General features: G+C 38.5%; 1 protein-coding gene across 2 annotated transcripts in view; it reads left to right on the top strand.

Moving 5' to 3' along the window:
• Window positions 1-14,516, top strand: part of FAM110B (family with sequence similarity 110 member B) — a 113,790-nt gene that overhangs the window by 16,291 nt on the left and 82,983 nt on the right. The window lies entirely within an intron of this gene.

The raw sequence follows: 14,516 nt of genomic DNA, 5'->3' as shown, positions 1-14,516 counted from the left end.
CAGTTATTGACAGCAGGAGTTCCTGAGGTCCCGAGCCCAGTTGGAAGTTTCCTGCTGTAGCACCTAATGCAACTTTGCTTCACATCACGGTATAAAAGTATCAGAAAAGATTGTGTGAGGTAAAAGGAGATAGTATTTAAAGATGAACCTTGCTCTTTTACTAGTCATTTTGCAGCACCAGATAGATGATACTATCTTTTAAGATTATTTCATTGTTAGAAGAATTCTATTGCGTTTGAAGGATTGCTCCTCCCCTCCTCAGTTTGTGAAGACCTTTACCAAGTGCTTAGACTTCATCAGGTAATCCAGGAATTTACAGAAAGGTAATGCAAAGTTCACAGATTAGTGATGTGGTATGACTGTGTCAACTTGAATTGTTTGGTATGTTCGTAACAAGAGGGTTTTCTTCTGTTTTCTTGAGCTTTTTCCTCACTGTTAAGTCCATTCCCAGGAATGATGGGTTGAGTGTACATGTGTTGCATCCAGGTATCATTCTGGCAAAATCACTGACAAGCTGATGTGTGTGGTTATTGTTTGTTTTTGAGGAAGACAGGTACTCTACTTCCTAAGCCAAAAAGAAACTTTTCTCAGAAAAACCTTGGTCTTTTTGTAAGTATTTTAAATCCTGCCTGTGTATTGCAGGTGCATGCCCAGACCACATGCTGCCTGGTGACTGTTCCCTCTATGGGCAGAAGGATTAGAATGGAGTTTCAGCCCTAATCCTGGGTTTCCTGTGCAGATTCACTTTACAGTCTTATACCTGTTTAGTTGCTTGTGTGTTCAAAAGCATGTTTTTATTTATACTTGCTCTCAAAAAAAAAAAAAAGGCACTAACAAAGGTATTTTGATTTTTATTGATGAACTACATTAAGATTTATGCCTTTTTTTTCCCCAGACTCTTCACGTGGTAGTAATTAGCCATGTGCTATGCAAATTCCTGCAGTAAAAGGAATTGGTTATCTGTTAATTAAAACTAAATGATAGCAATTTTAGATTTAGGTTATTTCAAAGTATCTAAATTATTTAGGGTCTGAAGTCTTAATTTTTTAACTCTAAATATATATGGCTTCTTATGTACAGAATTATACAGTTTTTGTCTTCCTCAGGGCTTGCATTGACCTTCACAATTTTGTGAAAAATCATTTGATCAGTTTTTTTAGTGGTCTTGCTTTGTGTACTTGTTATGATCTATGCAGTTTTAAATGCAGTTTGCATAGATTGAACTGCATCTGAAATTAATATTGGCCAGGACAAAAACATGGAACTAAATTTGTTCACCAATATGTTTAGTTGATCAAGAAGTTGGTAAAAGACTGTTTTCTCCTTACACAGTTCCTTTTGTTATCCTAAAAATATTTGTATTTAGGGAGCTTTATATTAATGATGACAGATGACTTAAAAACAATATCTAGCATACAAGCTGGTTTAAGTGATAAGAAAACTAGTTTCTTGGTGTTCTAAGAAATTCAAATTTGAACTGTGTAGTAACAGCAAATGATGGCTTTTTGCTTAAAGAAAAAAAATACTAAAAGCATATGTTTGTGGTGTGTTTTTTTTTTGCCATGATTTCATGTCTTAATTTTGGTTTCTTTACCAGTCTGTTGAAAGACTGGGCTTGGTGCCCTGGTGAGACCTCTGAGGGTTGGTGTGAAAATCTAGAAAATCTAAAGTCAACACTTCAGAGGTTTCAAACCTCAAAAGTCAATAAGATTTTTGACATGGAGATTGAGTTAATTTAGATTTGCAATAGCACCCACTGTAGTGGATGCTACAAAAATATAAATCCGTGGTAAGACATAGATGAAAATGCATGGAGGTAAGTGTAGTTACAGGGCTGTTTTGAAAATTTCAGATGCTGGTAATTTCACTGATGTGTTTCTGCAAAATGATCGCCAACATTCCCTCATTCTCACTACTTAAAAAGAAGCTTAAATGAAAATTAAGCCTGTTTGGAGGTACCGCTAATTAACTCTTGTGTCCCACATTGAGGGAGCCGCGAGCTGCCCCCCTGCATGGGGGGGCAGGGAGGGAAGGGAATTCTTCCATCTGTGATCCAAATATTTGTAATCTCGTACTGTTATTATTCAGAGGCCTAAAAATATACTGGATTCTGTTTCAAAAAGAAGATTGAGTATATGTTGCTGTAGGAACAGTGTTTTAGGTAGTTTATGCAAGAAAATAGCTATTGTATAAAAATACCTACATAAGCGTAGTGTCTTTCGTTGGCATGCCTTTGAGACAAATTAATTGAATTGAATACTGTTTTTTTTTTCTATTCTCACAGAAGCTCAGCAATAAGCCTTGAGCATAGAATAAATTCTTTATCGTGTGTGATTTGTGTGAATTTGTTTAACGAAGTATTGCAACAAATTTGGGATTAGCGACATGCTAGTTAGCTTTGCTGAAGGAGGCTGGGAGAGAAAAATGGGAAAATTCACTTTTTTGCATTAGGTATGATTAGCTGGCGCAAAGATTAGCTGTATCATGCATTTCTTCTCAAATGGTTCCTGACCTCATGGGTGCAAGGAAGTTGTGATCCAGCTGTACCAGTATAAATCTGGCAAAGAAAATAAGCATGGGTTTTGTGCAGATTTGTATATTGGCAGTAAAATATTCTCAGCTCATGGGCTTTCTTTTTACCTCTCACAAATTTAAAAATAATGTTGGTTTAGTGCCAAGTGTCTGTTGTTATACATGACTGTATTCTAGTGCTCTTTACTGCTTTTGGTGCCTTTATTTTTCCTCTGGATCCACTTTGACACTTCTGATATGGAGGGCTGTTAATACCAGCTTAAATCAGGTATCGCTCGCAAAAGTTTCTGATACATTATGAAATGAGAGTTTTAAATTTCAGTAACATGAAGTCTGCACTGTAAAATCCTACTTTTAATCTAGGCTTATTTGGTTAGGCTGTGTTAAATCTATTCCTAAAAATACTCAAGCTTTTTTGTTTTGTTATTATTTTCATTTGGGATCAAATCTCTTTGATCTGTGTAGACATGCACCTGTGCTCATTTTAATCCCTGTGTAGTTTTCATCAATTATCACAGCAGGCAAGAAGAAAATCAAATTGTAAAATGCTTTTGAAAAGTAAATACATTCAACCTGGGGTTCAGGTTTCTGTTCTAATCAGATATCATCTGTATTCATGTTCTTACATAAATCTGGGTAAGGGAGGGGCACGAAAAACCTTTATTTGTTTTCATTGTAAAATATCTGTTTTGAAGTGCTCTGGTGTACAATGAGTGTAATATGTTAGTGTTTGTAGAAGACGACTGTGTTGTGTGTGTGTATGCGGATTTTTTTTTTTTTTTTTAAGCTAGGAGAAAATCTAGGTCAAGAGATTTCCTTCTTTCTTAATAAACTTAAGGCTTTATTCAACAAAAATTATCTTCCGTGGCTAGAAAGCTTCCTGGCTGGGGAAGCGCTGGTGGGGGAGGAACCCGCTGCCCTCAAACATTGATGGGAGCATTTCCCTTTCAGGGCGTTAAAATGCTCACCTTCCCCCATGTGTTTTTGATCGCCACCATAAAAGCTCACAGGTGCAGGCTCTCCTGGTCTCCTTCAGAGCTGACATGGGAATGGTTTCCTGTGTTTCTCGGTGTGGGGCCATGCTTGGGGCCGGGGACCCTCGACGTTTCCCCCCCGCCCTGTGTTCCCGCTGTCCGGCCTAGGCCCCACGCCACGGCCCCGGCCTTCCAGCGCTGCCTCGGCCTCCTGACCGCGGGTGATCGCATTCCACCCAAAACAGGTCTCGTGGTGGTGCTAAAACAAGCTCTGGCCACAGGACCAAATTATTTTTTTTTTTCTTTCGTGAAAACATCCATGTCAGCAAAATAAATAAATTTGAAAGCTTGCCAATTCTTGTTTTAATTCATTGGGAGATACTAAAACATGAACTCTCTCCCTTGGCCTTGTCTAGCTTTCCTGCTCCTCTTCCTCGGCAGCCGCTGCCCTGTGTATTTAGCTTTACAGTGCCAGCGCCTCGGCCTGGCATTAAATATGTAAACTGGAAAAAATGGGAAAAGTGCTATTAAATATGTAAACTGGAAGAATAGGGAAAATCTTGGCTCTTTCAGCTGCAGTAATCTACTGTAGTAGGGGTTTAAACAAACTCAGGGAAAACAGTTGTTATGAAGCCTTTAATTTTCCCTTAAGCTTCTGTATCACCCTAGAACCAAAAGCAAAGGTAGTTAAATAAGGATAATTAATCATGGAACAACTTACACAGGAGATGTAATGAATTTTCCATCAATGTGCAAGTTCTGTGAATCAAGATAAGAGGCTTCTCTAAAACATGCTGTTTATAAGCTATGGCTGCTGTACTTGACAAAAAAAAATTAGGTTAAGTAAGTTAGATGCCATCTGTGTTGGCATCTTGAAGTTTTTTCTGGAGTAGTTCCTTCAAACGTGAAGGTTTAGAGAACTAGTCTGTATTTCCATGTCTAACGCTGTATCAAGGAGTGCAAACTTGAGGGAGGAAAGGTCATTTTAAGTTAAAAAGTTTGTGTTCAGGACTCCTGTATTGACACGTTCCTGCCCAAGATCTTGTGGATGTGGGCGGAGGGCAGAAAGCCTGCCCGCCTGCTGCTACTGGACCTGCCAATGATACCTATCTACCTAACTCGGTTTTGTGCTGACACAAAAGACAAGAAATATTATGTTTGTCACTTTCAGGGGAAGTCTTCCAATGTGTCCTACCTTCCCAAAGAGAGATGTGCAGAGCCTTAGACACTGTAGTCAGCCCATGTGACTAATATAATTGCATCTTCTTCTTGAGTAACTACTGTAGATGTGAAGCAGACTTTGAAGCAAGTCAGTTGACACCCACACAGGACTAAATTATAACATCCTGAATAAATTGCTATGCAGTGTAAGTGCTAAAGTAGTGTCAATACAAAGAAAGTTTGTTCCCAACAATTCTTCATATGTTGAAAATCACTTGAAATTTGCTGGATTAAAAAGTTAATTTGTGTAGTTAGGTTATTTGCATGTAAAATGAGCAAAGATTATCAAGATTGTTAAAAACATAAAACACAGGAGAGAAAAATGTCAAATGTATTTTAAGTCTACCTATCAAATTCTGTTCACATCCCACATATTTTATCGTAACTTTTATAGTTAGTGACCAAATGGTGACTTTTGGTATACTACTTTTTCTTTAAAGTGTAATAAAATAATCATTCCCTATTTTGTGGCAAGCAAATTGAATTGCATCATATGAAACCCTTCAGTAGGGTCTGAGGAGGCACACCTCTGAAAATTTATCCCCTTTTTTATTAGCACACAAACGTAATAACTGGAAACTTAAAAGCATTGTTTGTACAGTATGAAAATGTAGCAGTAGAAATGATAACACTGCAATAAAGATCAAGGTAGAAATCTCTTTAGATGTTGGACTTAATTTTAAAGTTTGTTCCTTTTGTCTGGTGCTTTTGGTATTTAATTTTATATGTTAGACAAGCATCTTCTTAGATGCCTCATATATTTGAGCTTACAATTCAGAATGTCTAAATTCAATGTTTGGGTTTTAATCCTTGTTTGGGTACATATCTTTGTAGATAACTTGCACAGAATTCTCTGCAGGAACATCAGCATATCTGATATAGCAAATGTTATCAACTTTTACAAGGGAGAATGCCATATTGACATTTATTAGTCTGGTGGAATCATCAATATACGCATCATTAGGGATATGTGAGTGCCTCCAGTGAAAAATACGTATTTTGATATACAAAAATGTTGCATGTGTTTTTGGAGATCTTTTTGTAACCCAAATGACCAGCATTATTTTCTTATCTGTGGGATCATTTGAAATTCCAAAGACTAACCAGTGCAAGTGTTAGTGGTCCATCTCTATTATTTAAAAAAGAATTGCTAGGTAGTTGCAGAATGAGTGACAGGGTAGGGTGAGCACTCAATTGCCCTGTGGCTTCAGGGTAGAAAAGACCCCTTGCTTTACGGACTGATGATGCAACCTCTCGTGCGTCCTTTCTCTTCCTTTCTGACTGCTGCTGTGAAATAACTATCTACTATTCTGTTCCTATTTTGAAAGCTTTTTTTAAATACTGTATGCTCCTTCCTTCTTCCCTGACCTCAGTGCTGTTAAATGAGGATAAGAGTTATAAAAGGAAATCTCTGCACGTGGCAACTTATGGAAAAGCCCTATCAGTTATGTGTGGCTTTTCGTGTTGCATCTGGTGATATGATGCGACTGCGGAGGAAAGTCCTGATTGATATTTTTATTTATAAGGAACAAAAAAAGTGTCAAAAGTTTAGGTTTATGAGTTGTCAGAACAGTGTGAGAATATAGTCTCTTAAGCTTTGCTCCTGATTTGACATTTGACAAAAAAAGTGGCCCAAATCAATGTCAAACTGATGGAGGTATCCTGCAACTGTTGCCACTTTCATGCCTTACCATAGCGACCTGATACAAGGTTGATAAATGTTTATAAAAGAAGCAATAAGTGGCTTAAGTCCTCAGAAAGGAAGTGTAAAACCTTCTGATTCAAACTGTTGATTTATACTGCTCTTAGCGTTAGTAGTTGGTTTGGCTGCTTGCCCTTTGCCTGTGTTTGCCAGCTTCCCGCTACTTGGAGCGGAGCAGTTGCCTGGATTCGCTTCCTCTGGGGTATGGAAGTGCTGTAGCACTGCACTGAAATGTTGGGTAGCACTAATTTGTATTTTCATTAAAATCTTTTAAGCAATAACCAGATTTTGACAACTAGCTTTAAACAAAGAAAAGTAAACAACTGTGGGATCTTACGTATTTTTTACTTCTGTACAGAAGTGCCTTAAATGGCCTGTTTCTAAGCTAGAGTTGCATCAGTATATGAAGCTGTTTCCTTCTCAGCTTCTCAAAATTGTGGTGTGCAGCATAAAAACATTATTAAACGCCTCTGATGAAGGTAGACTTTGCAGAGTGGCATGTTGTGCTTAATCCCTGCTTTTGTAAACATCTGCTGGGTTGTCCTAACCACTGAGCCCATGGCCTAGGGGTGGGCTCCACTTCTTGTGATCTAGGGAGAGGAAGGCTTTTGGTAAGACGACCCGTGTCCATGCGTCGCTGGGCATGATGCAAGGACTCCTTCCACTGCCTCATTAAAATTGGATCGTTGATATCCTATACCCAGTACTCTTTTTCCAGCTAGTTGTGATACGGTTTCACTGTTCCTATCAATGATGATAGTGAAGTATTGAAACGGTTTACAAAGGGAGGCATTAAACTGCTTGCAGTCCAATATTAGGTATATTTAATAAACAATAGTCATGCTTTAATGTAGTTTCTAGGAAAAGTTTGTAGTGTGTGTACTCTGAAGTGTGACCTGAGCCTTCTTGAGTCTCCAGCTTGGTTGGTAGTGCGGGGTCCTGGGGTATCCCCCAGTTATGTACTGTCCTAGGGAGCTCCTCTGCCTTAGGTCTGATGCGGGTGAAACCGGGGTGTGAGAGCCAAAAGAGTCAAGCCAGGTTCCCCAGCTTGGCTGGTGACAGGGTGTAGGACTGACTACTGCAGCAGGCAGTACATCTGTGCCTGGCTGAGGTCTGTACACTACTATTGCCCTTGTACCTTTTTTCAGTGTTGGTATGTTTTATAAATACTTCAGCGCTCACTCTCTTATGCTTTGGAAAGTAAGTTTTAGAAATAATCTCTGATTTATGTCCTCTTTGTATGTTTGGCCCTCTGGGCTGACCCCAAGTCAAAGCTTTGCATATCTTCTTATTTCCAGCAAAGTGGACTGTGGGGTTTTTTTGAAGCCCAGCTGTAGGATTAGTATTTCCTATCATGGGCAATATATCTGTTTCATGTCTCTTCTTAGTAACATTTCATCTGTTGACTGATATAAAGTCCAAAACTGAGTTCATCTATCTGTATCCTTTCCTTTTCCAGCTGTAAAACATCCAAAGAGAAACAATTACAGGTGAGTAACCAGGAACCAGGTTAGTCTTCCTGGTTATACTGAGTTGTGAAGTACTGCAAGAGAATTGCATGGTCTGGGTATGATGCAGGGTAAGCAAGTGGCTGTCCTCAAGTGAATATAGATTAAACTAAATTCTTGCTACTTTGGGGTTTTAATAACTTGCTGATGAAAATTCTTTACCTGGAAACTTGCATGTAGAAGTGTGGGCTGGAGAGTCTTTCAGATGAGAGGAAAATTTGCCTTTACAGGCTATAACGTCCATCTGTGTTTCAGTCATGCCTAATGAAATGATAAATCGATAACTGTTTCCCTCGGCTGATTCCTCTTGCCAATTGTTTCTTATTTCTTCTGAAGTGCATAACTGTTTTTTTTTTTCCTCTGTGTTTGCAAATGTCTCATTATTAATAATTTGTACTTATTCTAGTTCTCAAGCTTATATTGTAAATCTAGTTCTTGTTGTGTTGGGCAGTAAGCAAGATCTGAAACTCCTCCAAAACGCGTGCATGGCTCAGTATTCAGTCACCATCTGGCACTTCCATACTTCCCAGACTTCCCACAGTTCTGACAAAAGTGCTATAATGCCTCTAGTCTTCAGGTACTTCGGAGAACCACTCTTGTAGTTTCCTGGCATCATTTCCTGGCAAATTGCTTGGGTGAGTTTACCTCAGCATCTGACTGTGTCCTGAAAACCTGAGAGCTGTCTTGATCTGATCATTTAATGGGATTGGGTGTCACTTGTATTGTTTTGAATGTGGGTCATTGTCCCTTGGTCATACCCAAGGGAGAACTAACACATCTCATGTGGTGGTTCAGTACCAGGATAGAAGGCTTAGGACTCCCTTGTCTCTTGCACAGCTCATCTTATGCGGATATGGCAAGATGAGGGGAAGATGAGAAGCTACAGCAAATTTGTTTTATAATTTGCATAAAAATCCTACTTCTCCAACTGTGGCTGGATTTGCAACGAAAACAACCACGAGTCCAAATCTGTTGAAGGCATTGAGTAACATTTGTCTAGCTTTGATGTTGCAAAGGCTTTTGAAAGTGTCTATGCATTCCAGAGTATCTTTCTTAAAACGATAATGGTGTCAGTATTAAAAGCCAGAAAGAGGTGTCACCCTTGTCAGGTCTAAAATCTGTCTCATGCACAGTTCACGCTTTTAGTTCCATGCTTTTCTTACGCTTAGTAGAGTTCCAGCTCTACCCATTAAGTGCTGCTAATTTTTTGAAAGTTTGTTGTGAGAATGCAGGCAGGGTAGTGTAACATACGTGATTCCCTCTTCAGCTGCATATAATTACTCTCCTGTATATTTTCATAAATGTCTTGTCTTAAGATTTCTCCCAAATAGCAGGCAAGGATGGTGATGGCATATGGTTGCTTCTAATGTCTGCCTTAAAGTCAAACCAATTACTTAGCTTGCATCTCATGAACCAATTACTTAGCTTGCATCTCAAAGTGGTTATGCTTTCATGGGGACTATGAAAAACGAATAAAGCTAAATTCAAACTCAGAAAAAGGACAGTTCAGAATTTGGTTTACTTCAGGTGTTATGCCCAGGCTGTCATTTATATTTTGGACATAATTCTTCAAGATGGTGTATGCTGACATGTTCCCTGTACAGGCTTTCTTCTTTCAAGTCACTTGGCAAGAGGTGTATATCCACAGAGACTGAAGATGGTAGGAGATTGTACATTAGCATATAAACTCAGTTCATAAATTCCTAGTTGCAGTTTTCAGTCGGTACCTCTTGAACTGTGTGTGTGCTTTTAGCTAGGGAGTACTTTCAATCATCCGCTGCTTTTCAGTGGCGTTTCTTGAAGGAATGGTTCCCCATGACAGGTATGTCCATCCTCTTCGATAACTACCTATCTTAGCTGTTTTTCTTACCAGACCTAAATCTGACTGCTTTTTTGCTGTCACTAATTTGCTTGGCATCCGACTGTTGTTCCTCAGGTGCACAAAGAGAGTGGCAGGATGGAAATCCATCAGGTCCATCCATACTGCTGCTTTGTTCAAGTACTGTAATTTCCCTGCCTTCCATTGCCCTCCAAGACAATTTCTTCCTCAAGAGACATGCCATCTCTTTTTTACTCATCTTTGGAGTCCTGTTTTACTGGCTGCCCACTGGTGCTTAAGAACCCTAATTATTTCCATCATAATGTCTATACTTATTTTCATTCATTTTTTAATTCTAGAAAAAGAAAATCCATCCTGCAGAACCACATAGCATGCTGGCCAAAAAACCTGTTTTATTGTGTTCCTTTTTTTTTTTTCTTTTTTTTTTTCCCCCCTCTATTATACTTTCATGACTGTTTGTGATTCATTCCAGGAAAGTGCTAGATTTCCATTAAAAAGTTCCTAGAATAAATGCATGTTTTATCATTTACCTGTATAAACTTATAAGAAGTCCAGTGAGAAAGGTTGGAAGGACAGAAGCTCTGACTTTGTAAGTAAACATTTGATTACATTAAGGACTCTGTTTTATTTTCTTGATACATAGTGCAACAGTGCATATGGATCATAAAATGACAGTTTGTCTGTACCTGATGTATTTCCATGAACACAGAGTGCTTAATCCATAACTGTTACAAACTTTAAATGAAACCCTTAGTCTTGGAGACTAGAAAAGATAGTATCTGACAATGTGGGCAGAAAACTAATGAGGGTAAAACGAAACTCTGCTTTTTGTCTTTTCTCTTAGATATGTTTTTCAAACATGCATACGTACAAACCAGCAAACAAAAAAATTAGCGTGCTGGACTTGGTAATCTGCTTCTAATTGAAACTTTCTATCAGTATAATTAACATTTAAGAGATTAATGTACCTTCTGCTTCTGTAAATGTATTGTAACTTTCCCTGACAGTATACAGTGGCTGGATAGCTGTGCTGGTCCAGAGTCTTCTAGTGAGACGCTCACAGCTGCAAGAATAGTGGTAGTGAAACTGTGAGACTTTTAAAGATGTTGCTACCTTCCAGTTGTCCATTCGATGTAACTTTTGCTTGGGAAAATTAGCAGTATTTTTGTCAAACTTTGTGGTGAGTAAGGTTCTTCTTAGTTTCTTATAGGTGTCTGTCTTTGTGGTGAAATTTATTATTCTTGTTCCAAGTTGGGGTGAATTTTTTTAACAGCTGTGTATAAAGTCAGAAAATCTGAAAGTTAAGATTTCCAGCTCAGCAGTAAGACCTCCGAAGTTGAAGATACTTACGCATTTATTTGTTAGCAAAGGTAATATAGAGTAATACTTACCGTAACACTGTGTGAAGTATGTTAACATCAATTGGGGGAAGCCTGACTTCTGATTTTTTTCCTGGATTTCTTTAATTTGATTCCTCCATCTTTTCAGTGGTGTAATGCTGAATAAGTGACCAGATTACAGGTTAGTTTTATTGTTGTTTTTGATGAAAACAAGTCTTTCTACAGGAGTAGAAACTGCTGGAATTAGTGGATATGGCCCCTTACTAACAAAACTCCACTAATAAATGTTTCTGAAAATCACGTTCTCTAAACTGACTACACCTTCCAATTTACGTTTGATGTGAGCTTTTTACCTGAAAGCTATAGAGATGCGAGAGTAGTGACTCAGCAACTCCTGCCTGTGAAAATTTAGGGTCTGCATGAAACAGACTGGGTTGTTTTCTTTTGTTTTGTTTGGGTTTTTTTTTGGCACAATATCCATTGGTAAATATTTCCCTGTTTCTAGTTATATGTACAGCTGAGATCTCCTATATCTCATCTGCTTTATTAAATAACTTCATTGTCTCTCAGGATCTGTGCTCTGTTTGGCTACAGAAAGCATTCATATCTCTTTTGGTACAGGAAGTATATCTTATTTATTTGAGTAGCTAGATTCTTCCAACTGCCTAGTTTCAGTTTCCTGAATTCAGTTTCTCCTCAGTGATAGCAATTAAGGTAATGCCTTATCAATGCATCAAGTTATCAAATGCTTAATTGTCTGCTGCTGAGTTTCCAAAGCAGCTTATTTCTTTGTCAAGAAATCCTACATTTTTAAAGACTTTAGTTTGGATTATGGAAACCTCAGGGTAGACTCGAGTGGGGTTTGAAGGTTTCAATCAGTGCCTTTGGGATTGTTAGAATAAGAAGTCCATTCATTCACTCACGGATCCTTCTGAATTAGGTTTGGCTTCTCTTCCTTGAGATGTGTATTTTTGTAAGTACTAAAACTTTGATTTCATACTTAGCAGGAGAATGAAAGAGAGGAAGAACATAGCAAGTGAGGATGAAAACTCTTTCTAGAAAGAAAGCCCAAAGACTTGTTGATACTGGACAGCGAAGCAGGAAACGACATGTGTCATAAAAGGCTCCAGCTTGTTGGATAAAGGCTGAAACTCAGGATGCAGTCTATAAATACAAAACAGTTTCATAAAAATATTTTTGAAGGGCAGCTCTGAGTGCCTCAGAGAAACTGATTGACAACTGTGCAGCTACTTTAATCTTTAATATATATATATATTTATTTGTGCACATGCGTACACTCATACCATACTTGCTTCTTTTAAACATGAATATATTCAACTCGGTGACATGTATTTCCCATAGGAGACTGGTAACATTACCAGCACCAGATGTAAATTTGGGAGCTACAACCCGTACTCTTTGCAGACTCTAAAGCAGCAACTTAGTGGAGAAGCAGAAAGCAAGTGACTCCAATTTCAACAGGGCAGAAGGCGAGGAATTCGTGAAGATGAATATTTTCCTGCACAAAAAGACACAAACTTTTTTTTCCCCACAGTATTTTGTCAATAAGTTTTTCTTTTTAAGCAGTACATCTAGCAGCCTTCTAGGGATTTTGGGGGTGTCTTCTGTCCTGACCAGCTGATAGCTGTAAAAATTGTCACTGAACTTGGAGATAAAAATGCTTGTACTTGAACTTGCTCAAGCTGTTGGCTGAGAAACATGGCTGGAACAGATTTACTAGCTGCAATTAATGGCCATGTTCTTTTTTTCCCTCTGACTTGTGGAATATGAACTTACAGGGATCTTAAACTATGAGTTGCTGCCATCCTTTTGCTTGCAAAGTTGCTTTAGTTTTGAGACTGAAATGAGTGTCAGTTCAGAATTACTGTTTAAAATACAGTAATTTGGAATATCAGAAAAATTTGTGATAATGCAAGAGTGTGTTTTTGGTTGGTAATATTTTGTTGGGCTTTGTTGTTGTACTGAACAAGGCAAGGTTGGAAAACATCTCTTTTTTTTTTTTTTTCTTCGATGTTTTTAAAATACTGGGGTTTTTTTTTTCTTCTTTTACCAAATACCAGAATAACAATACTACAACAGTCCCATAACTGAGTAGCTGTAATGCTACGTCATTCTGAATATGCTTATGCCTTCATCTTCCTCTTGTTATTTTTTCTAATTTATAAGCGCTTACACGAAGGTGCCCATCTGTCTCTGAAATCCTTCCATTGTTGCTCGTTTCTGTTGTACTGCTGTTTCAGAGGCGGCCAGTCTCCAGGACGAAGCTCCATCCACCCGCCCAACACAAATGAACCCTCATCTTAGATGTACTGATGTTAAGACGCAAACTCAGACAGGTTCCCCAAAGATTGGGAGTGGGGAAACGCGAAGTAATTAATATCTGAGAAATATTGCTGCCTGTTTGGTGTGTTAACTGTATGAGACAACTGTTTTCTTGAATTTGTGCTTAAACAGTTTCTGCGAATATTTTTGAGGTTTTTGTTAAAGGAACCCTGTGTTTCATCACATGGTCTGTAAACTGATTGCAGTCCTGTTTCTAGAGTGAATAACAGATTAGAAAATTAAAATCACTTGAAACTGCTCAGAAATGTTTGCTTAAAAGAAGCTGCTGTGCCATCTGCTTGTGCCAGTAAGGGTGCTTGAGCACATACTGTCAAATAAAACCAAACCCCAGAAATCTGAGGTACCCAAGTACTTCTCTTTTTGGAGTATCATGATCAGAGCTGATCTTACCTCAGGTGGCATGTTGAGAAAAAGAACATAAATCTAAACACGGATTTAGGTCACATCTTGTAACCTACTAAATTCCATATGGCTGTCTTTCATGTAAGAAGTAGCGGTGGATTGCATTCATTTCAGGAAGGTAGTCTTGTTGTTATCTTTCCTTTCTGATGGTGGAGTTTAAGGGTTTTTATTTTGAATGTTTCTGAGCAAAAGACAGTGCTCTGGAGTGCATTTTGACAAGCGCTGCTTTGTCAGCTGGGTGGAGGTCATGTGCAGGGAGGTAAGGTGGTTTGCAGGTTGGGTTTCTTGCCTGCAGTGGCACAGCACTCTGTGACTCCCCTGAGAAGATGATGTCTCACCGCTTGTGCTCTTTGCTCTGAAGCCTTCCCGAAGTGTGTCTCTGAGCAGTTTCAGTATGGGGAAAATAAGGACATGAGAGAAACTCAGAATTGATACCTGTAGGTCACCTGTTAAATTTCAGAACTTGGAGATTATGCTGTTAGGACTAGCAATATAAATGCTGGAGAACATCTACAGCTGACCGAGTGCTTGTTTGTTATCACTAACCAACTTTTTGCAGCCTTTCAGGCTCCAAAACAAAACACACGTTTCTGATTTCTGAAATTTAAGTTGTTTAAGCCAAAAGATTCAACC

This window comes from Calonectris borealis, chromosome 2 (assembly GCF_964195595.1).
Source record: "Calonectris borealis chromosome 2, bCalBor7.hap1.2, whole genome shotgun sequence".
Taxonomy (NCBI): Eukaryota; Metazoa; Chordata; class Aves; order Procellariiformes; family Procellariidae; genus Calonectris; species Calonectris borealis.
Note: the sequence above shows the minus strand (reverse complement) of the source record. Positions and strands in the feature narration are given on the sequence as shown.